A 20,431-nucleotide genomic window follows, 5' to 3' on the forward strand; every position below is an offset into this window, starting at 1 on the left:
GTGGAGTCGTGGTGCTAGTTAGTGTTTTTCCATTATGTCAACCATTTTCAGCGACAATTTGTATAATAATCGGGGGTTGCGTGACTATCATGGCAGCCTAGGTGGTGGTGGATCTCAATGCAATATGGAGCAAGCGAGGGAAGGTGAAACCCTAATCGCTTAGATCTCGAGATGTCTGATCCGTTAACATCACCGTTAACATCAAAACATGCGGGCTCTCAGAAATGCATTCAAATCCCTCTGGTATTGATGACAGTAGGCTTCTCCAACAGCCCTAGATCCCACGTAGACAATTATGTCCTTGTTCCACGCCTCTAAATTTTTCTCTAAAATCTCAGTGGGAACTCGAGAAAGCCAGTGAACACTAAATGATGAATAAATAAAATGAATATCTCTTGCATTTTCTTTCTGTCTGATTAAAAACCAATCTGGGATCTTGAATTGTTTAGGATTCACGACAATTATCATCAGATTCTCAAGCTCAAGTGCAGAAAGTTCACCAGCTCTCTTGTTCATATTAACATTGGCCTTCTTGCATACAAGATTGGCCAAACACCGACCAATTCCCTTGATAGAAGTTAGGGCAAACATGATCTTCTGTCGCCCATCAACATTGGTGTTGAGGACATGAAGAATGTGTTGAAACTCTTCATTTGCAATCAAAGACATTTTTGCAGAAAGCGGGAGTCTCAACAGTCACCAGTAACATTGCGTATTACAAAGATTGCTAGGGCTAGTGTTGAGGACTAAAAACAGCCTGCCATAGAATGAACCAGGAAGAACTTCTACCTTCCACAAATCACTCCATCCCATATCGCTCCATCCATCAACAATTGACTTAGCTAGCAGTAAAGCAACTTGCAAGACCTGCATGGCAGGAACTCCTTGGAAATCGCCAACCTGAAAGTTGCTTGCTTCTTGCCTGGAAGATATCCACAAAGTAGAAATCACCTCAATCAAAAAACAAAGGTAGCATAATTCAAATATCAAAGGCCACTTATTGTTGAAATCCAAAAGTAATGTTTTACTTTGAGATAATTTAAGATTCACTTCAAATTCAAGTCAAATTTAAAATTGTAGTTGAGAAGTTACAATGTCAAGTGAGAAAAGTGAGGGTTGATGTGAAAGTTAAGTGGAGCAGAAAATGAAGTTAACTTTGAAGATAGAGCTTTGTATTATCATTACTTAAACCATGTCAACAATGGAGTTATAAGGGTGAAGTTGATTCTTGATGTACTCTCATATTTAAATAAAAACATATCTTTTTCCGGTGATCGTGTCCTAGATCTGCCCGAAATCAAATAAGGGGATCATAGGTACACTCTGTGTCATGAATGTGCTTGCATGATTTGAGTCGAATTTGTAAAAAACACTCTTTATTATGCTTAAAAAAAACAACTACATGCACATCAGAAAGTTTACATATACAAGTGATCGATCAAGCTCCTGAAATCAAAGCTCCCATAATCAATTAAGTTCATAAGCACAAAGTGTAACATCATCAACTTGATAAAAGTAATATTCTGCAACAACATTTCACATCATGTAATCAAAGCAATCAAGTTAAGGATGCTACAAAATCAAGCATTTCAAGTCAAGCCATTTCTCCATCAACATCCAATCAAGTTTTCATCTACATCAACAATTTTTGCAGCAATTCAACAACAATTTTTTGGCAATTGCACTTGCACCATTTTTTAATAATCTCAATACAAAACTGTAACTTGCAAATCATCATTTGTAAGTTGGTTTGTAATCAAAGAAAAATTGAGTTGAATTGTACGGGTGCATTTTCAGTTGTAACCGATACCCTCATTTGATTGTTATAGTGAATACATTAAGTCAAGTCAGTTGTCACTTGAACATTTATCATTTGGGTGCATTTTCGACAGTGTTCGACACCCATCATTTTTTTAGCACATCCAGTGCATCACTAAGTGCAGTAATCACACAAGAGTTCAAGACAACAAGTATTTCAAGCAAGTACAATCAAGCAAGCGAGCGTGTTCATAACAACAACCAAGCAAGCGAGCGTGTTAACAAATCTACAACAAACGAGCTAGTATGAAGTTGATTGAAGCATTCACAAAGTGTCAGTGAAGCATTCAAGCAAAGCGATCATCATCAATTGAGCGTGAAAGCAAGTAAGTGTGAGTTAAAACAATCAATTTTTAAAACAAGTTCAAGCGAGCGTGCAATAAACCAAACATCAAGCGAGCGAGCTCTACAAATTCAGCAAGTATTAAAAGCAAGCGAGTGTGAGTTCCAACAAGTTCACATGGCGAAAAGCATTCAGTTATTAAAGATTCTTAACAATTTGATCCTCTCAACTACTGAAGACATGGTACAAATCAGCAAATTAACTCTTGTTGATATTTCTATAAATCTACAACAAGCATATGAAACAATTGAGTTCCTTCAACTGGAGTCACAACTACAAAGAAATAAGTTGCAAGAGAAGCGTGTTTCTTCCAAGTCTTTGACCAATCCAGAGACAACTGATCATTCGACTTCATTCATCCAACCAGCTTCAAGTGTTGAAATTGTTCCAATTCAACTTTCTTCTAAACCCATCATCAAGCCATGGGAAGAAATTCAAAGTAATCGAAATTGACGAGGATTAGGATATGACAAATATGAAAACAACTTGTATATCCCCGATTATTCTAAGTCGATCAAGTTCATCAGTGCAGGATTTCTTGATCAAATAACATCAACAAGCCATGAGAAAGTTGCAGACAAACATAAATGCGCACAAACTCAAGTTGCAGACAAACCGAAATGTTCTCATTTTCAAAGAACTAGTCATCTAGAAAATCAATGTTTTGATCTCCATCCTTGTAGTTGTTAGAGCCTAGATTGACCTCAGGCTGAAGAAAGGCAATTCTAGGGTAACCACAAACCACACTTAACCTAGTAGCTAGCCCTACCAGGCCAGGAGAGGGCTCTCTCCTTATGAATCTTAGTCAAGATGAATAGATCAGGAACAATATTTTAGGCTAGGTATAGTAGCTCTAGGGTTTTTGATTGATTTTTTTGGTTTTGTTGCTAGATCAAATGGAGCTAGGCGGTTTTGGGTCTCGGAAATCAAGTCAGGATGTAGGGTGTTATATGGGGCGAGGTAGGTAGGTGCTTTGGCACTTGGAATTGAGTGAGATGATAGGTATAAGACTGGTGAGGAGCTTAGGAGGGCATGCAAAGATCATATATCCTTCTCAAATAGTAGAAAACATAAAAAACTGAATGGTTTCCCAAGGCAAAGCACTGTAAACAATGTATTCTACCTATATATCTTGATATCATTCAGCTAGAAGAAATGAATTAGATTTTGGCACACATAACACGTGGGAAAAACTAATAACAGAAGAAGAAACTATGCACAAACACTTTACCACAAGTATCCCATAAAAATAGTTTCAAACCCTGGTTTATTTCCTTGCCAAACTGCTGATAAAGGTGTACAATGTAGCTCAGAGCATCCAAGAGAGTCCAACCTTTGCTAATGACAGAAAAATACATAATATAGACATCAAACCACCTATGCTAGCCATCAAGGGTCGAATCCATGCGAAGAGGGGCAGTTTCAACCATTTCCCATGTAAGAACTGGAATATAGGCAGTCAAACAACTTGACTCTATAAGTAGGGAAACTGATTCATTAGCCTCAAAACCACCTCTAACTGAATCTACTCTCTAAGATCATTTTACTATTACATTTACATTCCAAATCACTAATTACATTATCAAAATCATCCATGAGGAGAGATAAATCAAAATTTCTATGAAAACAGGTGAAAATTTGAATTTCTGGCAAACTGGCCAAAAGCATAGCGCTACTGGCCAGATCCACAGCTCTGCTTTCCACCCACTTTTGGAGGCCTTCCCCTTAGCCAAATTGAGCACAAGATAGCTCATTACAAATGTATTTGAGTCTAGCTTCTAAAACATCTTGAATTTTTGTATTTGGTGGTCATTTCCCTTGTCAAAATTCCAATCTCCCAAGGCAGCTTCTATGTGTCCCAAAATAGGCAGAAAGGTCATTTTTTGGTAGTTTTTGGACCTTTTGGTGGGCCAGTTTTGCTCCAAATTTTCTGAAATTTTCACGGATGGATGCTCTCATCATACTAAATCCAAAAATGTAAATTTTTCCCTCATTGCATGTCCCAGGGAAAAGCGCAGCGCTTCTGGGCCAATTTCCTGTTTTCAAAATTTGAAAAAGACAGAAAATCATCAAAACTTTCCCAGATTTGGCATGGTACACCACCATTAGTTGCTTTGATGGTCTAGTGAGGCTTCAGCCAATATTTTCAACTTATCTTGCTCCTTTTTTCTCTTTAAGGCCTTCCTTAACCTAGCCTTAAGCTTCCTCATCCTTATGTTGCAGATTTTGTTGTGGGTCATGTAGTGGTAGGCCATGTGACAAAGCATCTTCTTGTCCCTATTGGCCTTCTCAATCAACCCCTCAAGGTGAATGTTGACCTTCTCAAGCCAAGTTTCCCTATCATTCTCAATCTTTTGTTCAATTGAAGTCAACTTGACATTAGCCTCCTTGGCCTTTTGCTTGTTTTCTTTGATCATTTGCAGCTCCATGAGGACTTGTTTGTTGCTCAATTGTTTGTTTTCTTGCTCTAAATACTTGATGATGAACTTAGCTCTCTCTAAGTTATTTGACAAGGATTGTATTTCAGCCTCTTGTTCCTTTATGATCATGTCTTTGACAGTCTTTGGATCCTGAGCTTCCAAATGAATAATGTCAACTCCATGATGAGTGAAATGTTGTTGTGGCTCTTCATGATCAACAAGGTTAAAATCTTTTTCCTGCTCATCACTAAGGTCCCTCTCTTGAACCTTTTTTTTCCCTTACTTTTTCCCTTGCTTTTGACTTTGCTTTGCTGCTCAACCTGTACCTGTTTTGCTAAAGAAGAAGGCAAAGCCCCTTCCACACCTTATGGAGATAGCATTTGCCTGTGGATTGATGATGAAGGTGAGACCTCCTCCACTCCTGGTGGAGATAATACTCACCTAGCAGCTGCAAAAAGTTTCCTAGTGCCCCTCTTATATGTCACAAACACTGGCACTCCAACAGTTTCAGTCTCTTTGACCTTTTCATGTCCTGAAGGTCCACCTTCTTCATGATGTACTAATGAAAAGATTTGTGGGTCTTTGAACATCTCATGAGAAATGAAAGTCTCCCATGGCATGTTAAGAAGGTTCAGCTGATGTAGAACAATGATTTTAATCAAAGAGTAATGGAAAATGCTATTCAACTGTTGGGGGTATGGCTTCCTCTTTACAATATGTGCCATCTTCTCAATGTTTTTGAACATGAAGTAAGGGATATTCATCATTCTTACTCTAGTGAAATGCATCAGTAGTCTAATGTGGTAGGCATACAATTGGGAGAACCTACCTTCACAAGTGAAGTACTTGATAATGATTTTCATCAATGGAGCAAACCTGTCTTCCAAAAAATTGAAGGGGAATACTCTTCATTTTGTCTTTGTATCTAGCCTTGACGTAAGGTTCATAGTACTCCCTATCAATATCCTGACCTCTGTTCCATTTTTCACCCACATCTGGAATACCTGTAGCCTCTGAGATGACAGCTGGTGATATGGTGAATGTTATTCCGACAAGGGTTACTTCATTATTTTGAAAATGTATCACAAACAACCTTGCCAACTCATGATGAAATTTGACTCTTTCTATCATTTCACAAAAATCAAAGCATGACTGGTGTTTAAAGCAAGAAATGGCAAGTGGACAGGCTTGCAACTCCCTCAAACTAGTGGGCTCTTCTCTGATAATTCTTCCTCCTTTATGAGGCTTCCTTTGCTGTATGTTTCTCTCCCTGGAACTGTCACTAAGGGTGTCTTCTTCAAACTCATACTCACTGTCTCCTTCCATTGCTTTTTTGTGGCTGTGAACACTTGTGGACAATGATGAGATAGGGTGGATGAATGAAATGAAGATGAGTATGAAGAGATTTTGAAGGATGAGTAGGTGAGAGTATGATGTTTAAACGGGGTTTAGGGAGTGTGAATGGGATTTTAGGAGAGTGGGTAGGGTTTAGGAAAGTATAAGTGGGAATGTGGAAAATGTATGAGGGGAATGGGATTTGATTTAGAGAATAATGGAAAGGATAGGGTAAATAAAATAATGGAGAGATGAGGAAAACTAGGGTTTCATCCTAGAGACTAGGATTTTAATTTTAAAAATGATAAATACCAAGCTTAGCAATCAAAACCCTAGATCATATGATATGATGATTGTACTTACTTGCAAGAAAGTGAATTGATGACTTTGAGGTAAATTTGGCAAGTGTAAAGCATTTTGGGCGTTCTGGAGCTTGGCTGGGTAGATGCGCAGCGCCTCACATAGGTGCGCAATGCCTCCCAGATGCACAGCACCTATGCAATTTTACACTAGAAAACCCTGCTAGGTGCGCAACGCCAGCCTCAGATGCACAGCACCAGTCAGAATTTCTCCAAAAATGCAACAACTGCACTCTTTTTCTCAATGACACTTAAAAATCGCCTCTTAGCTCTCCTTTTAGCACTTTGACTTCAACATTAGCATAATGAAATGATCAATAGAGATATGGCTTTATATGGCTTTCACTTTTTGATTTTTGATGGTGAAAACCCACTTTTATAATGTCTATGTGCTTTTTCAAATACTCTGTTTTTTGATGCTTGGTCTTCTTGCTTTGATAGGTGGACTGATGCTCAAATTCTTTGACTTTTGTAGTGGCAGCACTTTGGCAACATCACCAGATTTCCAGGAGTAGCATGGAACCATTTATTACATATGAGAACAATAAAATTACATCAAATTTAAATATGAAATACAAATGCTCTGTTTTCACCTCAAAACTAGTTTTGAGGTGAGAACTTCATTAAGCTTACAAATTAACAAATTATGACCTTTCTGATCATTATTATCATCCTCATGTGTCTGCTGGCCATTATTAGCAATAATCATTGAATTTTGACCATGGTGAAAACCCTAAGACCTAATGATACTGAAACCTTATGTAATTGATGAAATGAACTGAAAATGATCATAAACCATTAACTAAAAGGTATGAAAGGAGGTCAACAAGTACATATCATGAGGGAAAAACTGAAATGAACCCTACCATCAGTAGATCCATGACCTAATGGAATGCAACTCATCAGAATGGGACTCCTAGTATGAAATGAAAAAGAGTAAATTTTGATCACTGATGGCAGTGTGAAGACACTGACACTAACAGTAGCCATTGCGGCAAGTCAAATCATACATCAGAGAAATGCTGCAACCAACGACAGTCAGCTAGATTAAAGATAAATTATTCATGGATTGATCCATGGGAATGGTCATCCACAGTCAGAAGATTGTATAAGTTTTACAATCGAATTCACTCACACATATTGTAGCCAAAATGAAGATGGTACTCTCATGTAGTTGAATGGGGGAGTACACTAGTGAAATACTCCTCCACCTACGGGGAGGAGTTTAGATATATTTTGGAGAAGATTGCCTCTCCTTTCAGCTGAAAAAGGGGGGGAAATGTCAGTGAAATTGACAAGTGGTTGTCAGACTAAAAGTCTCAACAACATCAGTGAAGAAGCCAATGGGCATCTCCATCAACCAGTGGGTGATCATCATTAACAAATACACCAATGGGCGTTCATCAAATTGTGTCAGTGGACACTGGATGTTGTTTTCAAGCAAAGGACAGTTGGATCCTTTTGTGGCTTTGCACATGATGGAGTTGTCAAGCGACATTCAAAGATGAATCAGTCATGCAACTGACTCATGGTTTCTTCATATTGTAGTTTCTTCAACATCCAGCTTTGGCAATTTTTCAGGCGAATGTCTTTTGAGGATCAACTTGAGAACTTGGAAGATGGTTCCTTGTTCGTTTTGGATTTATCATTGAGGGGGGGGAATGTTATCCTCACTCTCTTAAAAATCAATAATAAATCCAATTACTAAATTAAATAAATCAAATCATGAGAATTCCTCAAACTAAGAAGTCTAGTTTGGATGAGAGATTCTCTCCAAATAGCTCTCCTAAATTAGTGTGTAAGTTGAGAAATTGTCTCAACCAAGTGAGTCTAAGATAGACACACTATCTTAAGACCACTTAATCATGTAATTAAATGTATTATTAAATTTTTTGAATAATGAGACTTACATGAGCATGAGAGACCACATGATGGCTCTTTGCCTTTTCCACCAGTTTAAATTTTGTGTGTTAATTTGCTGTGCATATGGTTATATGGCTTCGTGATTCTTCTTCATTAAATTTCCTATAAAACGTTTTAATTTGAACTTCCAGATTATGACACTTATTCTCCAATTGTAACATTAAATTTCTTTTAGTAAGGACCTTTCTCACCTCCAAGATAGTTTCAGTTATGTCTTCAATTCCACATTCTTTGAGATATTCCTTTGTTTTAGAATTTAGAATTCTGATTATCCTGGTAGCATCTCCTGGTTTATGATCTAGGTCTTTCTTTACATCTGCCACTACTTCCTTTTATTTCCGCAATAATTCTTGTTGTTTAAAAATAATTTCAATAGAGGGCCACAATTCAGCTATAGATTCATTAATATCAAGACAGATGCTTTCCTTTTCTTGATAAATGGTCCGATCCATTACAGATTCACTTTCATAGGTTTCTATTTATTTTGTTAACTTGAAATGCATTTGAATTTCAGCTACTTAAGCATTGTTAGTTTTTAGTTTTTGTTCTTGTAGACTCTGTAATTGTAGACTAAATTTTTCAATCTCTGGACCTTTAAGTTTCAAGTCTCACATGGCCTTTGATAGATCTATTATTGTATCACTAGACTGTGTGTCTATTAGAGCATTTGTTGCTATAGATGTCCATGTCATTGATGTACCTAAAATAGAATTTTTTGCTATGGGGATAGCTGCTGAAATGTTGAGCTGTTGTTATTTCTCCTTTAACAGTGTTCCATTTTAGCTTCCATTTTAGCTTCCATTTTCTGTATTTGAATATTTTGTTCAATTATCATTTTGAACATGTTTTCCTTATCAACCTCCAATTGTCTAATTTATTTGGCCTGTGGGTGCTTTGTAGTTGGAAGCTTCAACTGCTTCCTTAATGCGTGGATATAAGTATTCTTACTCTTTATCATTTCTTCAACTGCTTTGACATCATTAGGATTATATCCTAGCCTTATTACTATATCTTCCAATGATTTGATCCTAGTATCTTTGGTCAGAGAGGAAATTTGCTCAATCTTTAATTGTGAATAAATATTTTTCAGTGAGGTTTATAATTTTGAAGCTACCATAGCTTAATTGGTTAAGGTAGAGTATATAATTTGTCTAGCATGTTTGTGCAGGTCAATATAATCAATAGGATAGATTTGTTTAGTATGAAAAACGAAAATAGATGTCTTGTAGTCTTTTACACTTCTAGGGATTGGAACTTTGGGTTCCAAAAAGGCTAACTAAAATTGTCCCTTCTCTATGTCAAGTGCAGAAAGAAGTATGTGTTGGGTATTGGAAGTTTGTTCCGAAATTCAGAGTATGTGGTGGTATTCAATTCTTCATTCTTTCTTTTGATCTCTTTATACCTAGAACAAATATTTTGTTGCTCTGCACCCTGGGAAACTAATGACATGGGAGAATATGTGGATATCTCCACAATCCTTGGAAATGTTGCAGTATGTAAACATGTCAGTACCATTGTTTGCTGTTATTGTGAAATTGTTACTTAAAAAGGCTCTCCTTGAGTATTATTTTTCTTTCTTATTTTAAACACCTAGAATTTTGTCTCTTGAATTTTTGAAACTAAAGGAGATAAACTTTCTCTTGGCCTCTTAGTTTCTTTCTCCTATGGAACTGGAATTTGTGAAGTTGTTGAAGTAGTGTTAGGTCCCTATAATACTAATGATGTCGCCATTACTATTGTAGTTGTATCCCTTATTAATATTGTTGTGCCCCTATTGTCCCCATATTGTTATTACTGTGCCCCATAGAATCTCTCTATTGTTATTTTTGTGCCTTTATATTATTATTGTTAGGTCAGCTTGGTTATATTGTGACTCCTTAGAGTCCTATATATAAAAAGGAGGTTTTGTCATTTGAATCATCCAAGAATTGTTCATTTATGTAATGTAAAGGAGGTTTCCCCCTCGAAGAGGCCGAATTCTAAGGCGTTGATTTATCTTTTCTATCTTTTTGTGAGTTGTTTTCATAACATTTGGTATCAAAGCTTTGGATTCTAGGGTTTCGCTACTCCAAATAGGTCATTGTGGAATTTTCACTATAACTCTTTTTCTGCGATGTTTCAGAAGAGAAAAAAAAAACCCATTTGAGACAAAATCGTGTTGAACCTTAGATCCAAATTTCAAATCTTTTCGCACTATATTTGCGGAGATATGATCTGAGGAAGTTGGTATTTTTGCAGACTCCTGAATTACATTCCAAACAGGTGACCTTGGGAAAATCGTCATAACTTTTGTTTTGAGCATCAGATTACAATTTTGTAAGAAGTTACAAAAAGAGGACGGATTGTAGTTTTCTATATATATTTTTTAGACCCAAAGGTCAAAACGGTGACACATGGTACCTCATACAATTTTTCTATTCTGAAAAGGTATATAATCAGTTCAGCTTGGGAGATTGTGCATAACTCTTTCTTGGAGAATCTAAATTCAATCAAACTAGTGGCATTGGAAAGAGGACATAAAGGGCTACTGCAGGTCACAATTTCAGAATTGAAAGATCCGAAATTACAGAGATACATCATATTCAATATCGAGTGCCTACAAAGTGAAAAAAGGTGTGTATTTTCTTTAATATTTGCATAAGCTTGGTTTGAAAAATTAGTTTGAAGGAATTCAAAGGGAATATTGAAGAATTATTATCGGTAATTGATTCCCTAAAGAAAGAAAATGGAAACACCTAGTAAACAACTTGAAATCTCTAGTATGACTCATGAAGAAGAGGAAGAAATGCTACATGATATATCAAAATTACAAGACCAAGTGCAACAAATGTCACTCTCACAAAAGCTAACAGAAGCTAAGATAAATGGCATGGAATCTAAGATAAAGGGCGTGGAAGCTAAGATGAATGGCGTGGAAGCTAAGATGAATGGTGTGGAAACTAAGATCAATGGCATGGAAGCTAAGATGAATGGCATGGACGCTAAGATGGATGGCATGGATGATAAGATGGAAGAATTGAAGATAAATTTGAATAAGTTGCTACAAGAAATGGTCACTAATGGTGAAAGGGTAGTAAAGAAAACTCATGATGAGAACAAAAGAGATGTTAATCATGATTTCATAGACTCTAATGTTGGATCAAAGACCCACGATATTCCAAAAATTGATATGAGGAAGTTTGATGGCAAGGATCCCGCAACATGGATACTATAGATGGAGCAATTTTTCGATCTCAATAATGTGCAAAACACACAAAATGTACGTATTGAAACTTTATATTTGGAACCAAATCAGTTTGTATGGTATCAATGGCTTTTCTCTCGTAAATAAATTATCACTTGGGAAATGTTTACGGAAGAAATGACAGCACATTATGAGGATACAAAAAGCAACACCTTTTTTAGCCAATTGATAAGTCTCAAACAAAAGGGTCCAATGATGGAGCACATTGAGGAGTTCCAAAAATTGAATATAAGGGTAAAAAATATTCTAGAGGAGCATAGGATTGATGTGTTGATACGGACTTTAAAGGAGAATATCCAACATGATGTTTGCCTTTGGGAACCTGATTCATTGGAGAAGGCATTCAGGTTAGCAAGAAAAATGGAAAGCAAAATTATGGCAACCAGGAAGCCTACCACTCACAACTATAAAAATGGAAGTGTTGTTGCTCTTAGCCTTCCACAACCTATAAGGTTGACACCACAATAATTGGAAGAAAAAAGAGCAAAAGGGCTTTGTTACAGTTGTGATAGCAAATACATTAAAGGTCATAAGTGTGCTGAGAAGAAATTATTCTACATAGATTGTGAAGAGGAATAAGAAGAGGAACAAGAACGGTCAAAAGAAGAGGATATACTCATGAACAAAGCCTAGATAAAGAAGAAATGAATCCGACCATATATTTTAATGCATTGACTGGAATTACCACTCCTCAAACCATCAAGATAGAAGGACACATCAAGAAGAAAAAGGTAATAGTGTTGATTGATTCAGGAAGTACCCACAATTTTATTCATTGTAAGATAGCAAAAGAATTGAATTGCTTCTTATATCCAACACCAGAATGTCAAGTGATGCTTACAAGTGGAGGAGCGATAAATTTCTCTGGAAAGTGCCATAATATCAGCTATCCATGGGAGAATATGTATTGAATAGCCCAATGCTTTCCATTCCAATGGGAGGTGCTGATGTTGTACTAGGAGTTCAATAGCTACAATCCTTGGGTACAATAGCTTTTAACTTTCAAGAACTTTTCATGAAATTTTATGCGGAAGGAAAGGAAATTGAATTAAGGGGCATTGCAGGGAAACTGGGAAAGATAATCAGCTCTAACAGTATGACAAAGCTTCTAAAAAAGGAACAACGAGGTGTAATTGGACAATTATGTTCGCTAGATGTTTCCACATTGAAGTCATCTATTTCTCTAGATCTCCAAAAAGTATTGGAAAATCATTCCAAGGTATTTGAGACTCCCAAAGGTCTCCCTCCTATTCATGATCACGATCATGCTATTCATTTGATTCTAGGAAGTGTTCCTCCAAACATCAGGCCGTACAGATATCCCTATTCCCAAAAGAGTGAAATTGAACGTATGGTTGCAGAAATGCTAGAGGCTGGTATAATTCAACCTAGCCAAAGTTCTTTCTCTGCTCCAATAGTATTGGTGCACAAGAAGGATGGATCATGGCGCATGTGTCCGGATTATAGGGAGCTCAACAAGCTCACTATTAAAGATAAGTTTCCCATTCCTATCATTGACGAATTATTGGATGAATTGCATGGATCAATTTACTTCACCAAGTTGGATCTTCGTTCAGGATATCATCAAATCAGAATGAAGACTGAAGACATTCTGAAAACAGCATTTAGAACTCATGAGGGTCACTATGAATCTTTGGTCATGCCTTTTGGCCTTACCAATGCACCTTCTACATTTCAAGGTTTGATGAATTCCATTTTCAAACCCTTCCTTAGAAAATTGGTGTTAGTACCTTTTGATGATATACTAATCTACAGTAAGTATTGTGTTAGCCTCCTATTGCAACAGGTATTCATCTTTCATGATCAACATTTTTACATGCCAAATATGTCATACTTTGCATGCTGCAATGTTCCATATTTCCTTAAGAGGCCAAAGAAGAGGCCATGAGAGTGTGCTAGTCTAAATGCCACTATTGTATTCCAAATTTTGATGAGTTAATCCATTTTGATGAGTTTTCAGTTAAGGGAGGGCCAAACAGCTTAATCTTGGTCTCCCTAGGTTTCAATTTCCTGTTGTAGAATATAGAGAATCATTATCTGTCCAAAAAGCTTAATCTTGCTAGATTTGTAGATAGGTAGAGAAACAAGGGTGCTCAACAGCTTAATCTGAGCCCCTGGATGCAATAAGTGTAGATTTAGATAGGAGGACAGCAAGAAGAAAAGAATGAAAAGTTGGGTATGCTATTTCAAGTGCACCCAAACCAAAAAGAAGAGAAAATGCTAGGTGAGTAGGTTGGGTAGGTAGCTTTGTGGTTGTAGAATCATGGCTTGTGATCCATTTCATATTTTCAAGTGTCATATCTATTCACATCTCAAGCATGAGGCAGTTTTCCATTTGAAGGAGCTCAAGCGAGGCATGTCTAACTTCCCCTTCTTCTTCTCTCCCAAAATCACTCACTAACTTCCCCTAAAGAGGTCAAGATCTGCTTGATATCTCTTAGTCTCATCATTTTCATATCAGTTGCCTTAGTAAAGATCTGCTTTACTCAAGGAATGTCCATACTTCCTCTATGAGTCATTTTCCCCTTTAATAGCCTAAGATCTCATACTTAGTGCTCTTTCTTATCATTATCATGTTAACTACTAACTTTACTATGTAACTCCCTATCTATCTCCCCTCCCCCACTAAAAATATGTTAAATAACTCCCCTATATACTTATCCCCTCCCTCTGGTTGAAAAATAACCATAAGTGTGCCTGGGAATTGCTAAGTTTACCTGAAACTTAGCAAGAGCCCTCATTTCCCCCCTCAAACCATCTTCCATTGCATTAGGACTCATTCCTATGCATAAAATCCCTTCCAAGTGTATAAAAACCATCATTAACCATGTTTTAACCTTTTTTAAAGGCTCAAAACCCTTCTCAAGCACATAAATCCTCTTCCAATTCTTTGGACCCCTTCCAAAAGCAAAAAACCCCTTTTATGGCATATAAACCCTCCTCCGACCAGAATCCCCTCCCTCCGACGCGATATCACTATCGGAGGTGGTAACAGTGTTGGCTGCATATATATATAACACCAGTCCCCTCTCCCCCGATGCGATATCGCTATCGGAGGCCCCCCACCATCATATTCCCCTTTTATACATATATCTCCGCATTTTTTTATAAACCCGCTTTATCGTTTAACTTAAGTTTTTTATAAAACTTAAGTTATAACGTTAAATCAGCATTTTTCCGCCATATCGCATCGTTATTGCAATATGTGTTAAGGCCCGCCCCCTTGGGTTTCCCCGACGCGATATGCCGACTGCATCGCAGCCATCCATTCAGGTCCTCAAGATCAACGACCCATATTTAAATTGCATTGCGGCCCATATATGGCTCCGACTGGCCGGAGCCGAAAATCTATACAATGAAGTTTTGAAGGGTTTCGGGTCCGTGGACCCATTTCAATTGTAAATCCGCCGATTTGGGTTCGCCGATGGGCCGGACCCGAAATACAATAAAGGTAGGCCTATAAGCAGTTCGGGTCCGCGGGCTATATCGCTCCATCGGAGGTGTTATGTATTGGGACCGCCGATCCGCCAAACCGCCGATTTAGCGCCAGCCGTTGGATCGGCCCGCGCCGGATCCAACGGCCAGCATTTAATAAAATGAACAGTTGCCGCCAGCGCCCAAAATTCATGAATTTTACAGTTATATGGCATTCCGCCTGTTTTGTGGAAAAAGGGGCATTTGTCTAAGTTTGTTCATGCGGTGCCCGCACCCGCCCAAGCTGCGAAGAACGATGGTTTTTTCAGCTATTTTTGAATCGCTCCAAGTCAAAACATTGCCCAAAACAGGGATTCGGCATCGGCTTGCCTCCGGGCTCTGCCTTTCAGCCAATTTTTGCATTTTCATCAGTTTTAAAAGCATTTTCTAGATCGGCCAAGGGCCAATAGTCTCCCAAAGGCAACAAAGGGCCGCGCAGCAGATATTGGGCTGAACAGCGGCCATAAAGGGATGATTTGACAGTTTAGAGCATTTTTGAAGCCACGAAGGAGCCCAGATGCGGCAGAGAGTATCAGTGAAGGTTTTACAAAGCATATGAAATCAAAAAGGCCCCAGCAAAGTCAACAAAACAGCTCTAAGCCATAAAAGGCTCACCAACTCCTAGTTTGGGCCTTAAAGCCACTTGAAGGTGCAGACAAGGATTTCAAAGAAGAGTTACTGCGGAGACAATGCATCCTGCCACATTTTGGAGCGGCGTTGCTGAGCCCCATGCGCAGTTATGGCCATGAGGCCAGCGCATAGCTCAGAGGACAGTTTTTAATTCATTTTGTGAGGCTGCATGCCCAATGCGCAGTCTTGAGTGATCATTTTGTGAGGTCGCTGCCTCCCAGCGCACCTCAAGTAGATCTGTTTACATTTATTTCCAGCATAGAATAGGACTAATAGCATTGATTTCCACAGATCGATTCCTGGATCTGTTTCGTAGATATTTTTTTAGATATTTTCTCCCTTGAGATCTGCTCAAGGGCCAGCCTGTACATATTTTTCTATTTAAACCACCCTCTGCACTGTTTTAAGCGTTGGTTGGTTGTATTTCTCATTCTAGACTTGTGCTGTAATCTTAAGAACTTCTATAATCAAAGATTGTTGGAATATTTGCATCTGAACTGGCTGGTTGTGCTTTCAATGACTGAAGAGCTTGATATGGAATTCTCGTGCTTTCTCATGGTCCAATAAGTCTTTCCTCCCTCTGTTTATCAATTTATATGTATTTGTATCATCTATATATCATAATCTAAGTTGCAGGAAGAAGGAATAGTTCAGAAATGGTTTTCATGCCCTCTGTGCTCAATTCTTGTAACTTTTCTATGTTTTCCTCCGAATTAGTGATGAATATGCATACTTAATTGATCATGTTTAAGCTAATTCCTTCACATATGAATGCTGTCTAGGAAACTCTTCATTGCTCCTATTTAGCCTTCATCCACTTTCACTCTTTGGCTGGATGAGAGATCCTTAATTTCCTCTCATCCCCTGACCTCCATTTCATCCTTGTTCCAGCATTAATCATTGTGCCATGTGTAGCTATCCTGCTCCATATTCCCCTCTTCTACCAAAGAAAACACACCCTTCAGTTCACATTCATGGACTCCATGCCCAATGGTTTGAACTTCTTACACTTTGCATGCCAACTCTGCTTGAATAGATCAACCATCCCACCAAACTCAAACAAAACCCATGTGCATCATATCTAGCCTAAAATCATCCCTTAAACAAAGCTAAATCCTAAAGAGAGAGCCCTCTCTGACTGCTGGTAGGCTAGGACCTATAGTCCAAAGATTAGTTTGTGGTTACCTTGGCCGTATTCCCTTAGGAGTCAAAGGGAACAACCTGAGTGATAACATATTGGAAGGATCATGTTGAACATGTTGATAGGGTGCTACAACTATTGGAGGAGAAACAATTATATGCAAAAAGATCCAAATGATTCTTTCGAGTACAAGAGGTGGAATATCTGGGTCATATTGTATCTGATGAAGGAGTTAAGGTAGACCCTAGAAAAATTAAATCCATTAAGGAATGGAAAATCCCCACATTCATAAATCATTTGTGAGGATTTCTCGGGTTGACAGGGTATTATTGCAAGTTCGTTAAGAATTATGGGAAAATAGCAGCACCTCTAACAACATTATTGAAGAATGATGCATTTTCATGGACTCCAGAAGCAACAAAGGCCTTCGAACATCTTAAAGAGGAAATGTGCCAAGCACCGGTCTTAGCTACACCAAACTTCACAAAAACCTTTATTGTGGAATGTGATGCTTCAGGAAATGGAATTGGTGTTGTTTTAATGCAAGATGAAAGACCCATTGCTTTCTAAAGTCATCCAATCAAGGGAAAGTATTTACACAAAGCTATTTATGAGAAGGAAATGTTGGCAATACTACATGCACTTAAGAAATGGTGACCCTACCTAATGGGAAGACACTTCAAGGTAAAAACTGATCATGATAGCCTTAAATACTTTTTACAACAAAGTTTATCCTCTGAAGAACAACAAAATTGGGTCACAAAGATGTTGGGTTATGACTTTGAAGTCATCTACAAGAAAGGGAAGCAAAATGTTGTGGCAGATGCACTCTCAAGAAAGGATGAGGATGTGGAAGCATTGTTGTGCACCATTTCTATTATCCAACCAGATTGGATAAATGAAGCAAGGGGGAATGGAAGAATGGCGAAGAAGTGTGGGCACTTATTCGAAAGTTACAACAAGATTCCAGTACATCTGATACATTTAGCTGGAAAAATGATTCGTTATGGTATAAAGATCGCTTATACTTCTGTAATAATTCCCAACTCAAACAAAATATTCTTCTAGAATTGCACACTTCTACCTTAGGAGGGCACTCAGGATTTTTAAAAACTTTCCACAAGGTTAAGAAGGAATTTTTTTAGGATGGCCTTAAATCAAATATTCAAAAGTTTGTAGCGGAATGTTTGGTTTGCCAACAAAATAAAGTTGAAACAATTAAGACACTAGGTCTATTACAACCTTTATCCATTCCAAGCCTACGTTGGGAGGAGGTTTCAATGGATTTTATCACAGGTTTACCCAAGTCTGAGGGAAAGACTGTCATCATGGTGGTAGTTGACAGACTTACCAAGTATGCACACTTTTATGCATTATCACATCCATTTAAAGCCAGTACAATTTCTATTGCATTTATGGAAACAATTCAAAAGCTACATGGAAACCCAAAGATTATTGTAAGTGACAGAGATCCCATTTTTACTGGAAACTTTTGGACATAATTATTTTCTTGTCTTGGTACTCAGTTAGCTCATAGCTCATCTTATCATCCTCAATCTAATGGGCAAATTGAGATAGTAAACAAATGTTTGGAAAGATATCTTCGTTGCTTTGTATCTGATAAATAGACACAATGGGTCAAATGGTTACCTCTGGCTGAATGGTGGTATAACACTTCCTTCCATACTACAACAAAAATGACCCCATTTATGGCACTTTATGGATATCAGCCACCATCCATCACATCATATTTAAGAGAAAATTCTAAGGTTCAAGCAGTGGAACATCACATCGAGCATTAACAACAAGTTCTCCAACTCTTAAAGGATAACCTTTTGTTGGCACAGAATAGAATGAAACAACAAGCAGATCAACATCGTAGCGAAAGAAGTTTTGATGTAGGTGACTGGGTATTCCTACGGCTACAACCATATAAACAAATGTCCCTCAAGCAAGCTAAGAAGGATAATAAATTATCACCAAAGTATTATGGTATGTACAAGGTGTTGCAAAAGATTGGTACTATGGCATACAAATTGGAGCTTCTTGTAGCTTCTCGAGTGCACCCAATTTTCCATGTTTCATGTTTAAATAAGGTTATAGGTGACAAGTTCCCAGTTCAAAAAATATTGCCAGAACTTGACGAGGAAGGAAAAATTATATTGGAACCGGAAGCAATCATATAAACAAGAACTCGACAGCTACAAAATCGATCCATTTCGGAGTATCTCATCAAGTGGAAGAAATTATCTACTAAAGATTCGACATGGGAGGATGAGAATTTTATATAGAAGCATCCAGAACTACTCAAGCGTTGAGGACAACAATTTTTTGAAGGAGAGGGGCATGTTAGGTCCCTATAATACTAATGATGCCCCCATTACTATTGTAGTTGTATCCCTTATTAATATTGTTGTGCCCCTATTGTCCCCATATTGTTATTATTGTGCCCCATAGAATCCCTCTATTGTTATTTTTGTGCCTTTATATTATTATTGTTACGTCGGCTTGGTTACATTGTGACTCCTTAGACTCCTATATATAGAAAGGAGGTTTTGTCATTTGAATCATCCAAGAATTGTTCATTTATGTAATGTAAAGGAGGTTGCCCCCTCGAAGAGGCTAAATTCTAAGGCGTTGATCTATCTTTTCTATCTTTTTGTGAGTTGGTTTCATAACAAGTAGCAACTTGTTCCTCTGCTTATTGCAATGTATTATCCTGCCACTCTTCTTTATTGGCATATTGTTCTATTTCTGGCCTTGGTGTATGTGCATCCATCATTATTCGTAATTTGTATTATATATTCTAGTGTGAAAATCCTTACTGGTACAAATTTAGGCAACTTGTAAGGAGGTAACTCACATCCATAAACTCAGATCTCTATGTAGTTTTGGTAAAGATGCCAGTATCCAATTTTTGTTTGCTCATTTAGGTGAAGAATTCTTCTAATTTCAGGTGAAATTCTGGGAATAATATCACTACTAAGAAGACACAAGGTTATATGTAGAAATTGATTTACATAATCAGAAAATGAGTATTCTTCTATATTCCTCCTTACTAAGGAATTCCAATGGATTACATGCTATGGGTTTCCTTGTGTATTTAACTTCTGTAATGAAAATTTAAATCTATCTTCATGTAAAAATAGAAGCAAGTACACAAGGATTGATTAGTTCTTGAAAGCATTTTCAGTAGAAAACTTAAAGAATTAATCATGTATGGTCTCTACCAGAAATTCATTGTAATTGAAAATATGTGATGGTTTCTCTCCTGCTGAAAATACTGATAAAAAATATAAAATCACTTCATCGACCCACTAGTCACTTGAATATCCTAACAAACATGAAACCATGGAGATAACCCACCTAGACATCTCTGGAAATATGTAAGAGGAGTAAGGTGGATTTGTTTTTGGTAATTCAGAATTTTCAGGTAAAAAGGTTTCAAAGATTTTAGCTCTCTAAGGGAATGTGAGTTTCTGATAGATCTCCATAAGAGAATATATAGAAAAAGGGTTCAAAGTGATTATAGTTTTTACTTGAAGGATTTGGCATATTGACTCAGAGATGACAGTAAACAAAACTTCATTGTTATGGGCAATTACGACCCTTCGATTAGGTAACTACCTAAAATTACACCAGGTGACAAATTCTAGGAAGACATGGGTCTGAGGAAAATTGAATTGAGGCAGGAAGGAGTCCCACATACTCAATTCATCACTG

General features: G+C 37.5%; 1 pseudogene; it reads right to left on the reverse strand.

Moving 5' to 3' along the window:
- Window positions 1-201: 201 nt before the first annotated feature.
- Window positions 202-669, reverse strand: LOC149142032 (small ribosomal subunit protein uS13z/uS13y/uS13x pseudogene; annotated as a pseudogene).
- Window positions 670-20,431: the final 19,762 nt, after the last annotated feature.

The sequence above is a fragment of the Pinus tabuliformis genome, chromosome X (assembly GCF_031772625.1).
Source record: "Pinus tabuliformis cultivar Carrire ecotype Pingquan chromosome X, CPIR1, whole genome shotgun sequence".
NCBI classification, from domain to species: domain Eukaryota; kingdom Viridiplantae; phylum Streptophyta; class Pinopsida; order Pinales; family Pinaceae; genus Pinus; species Pinus tabuliformis.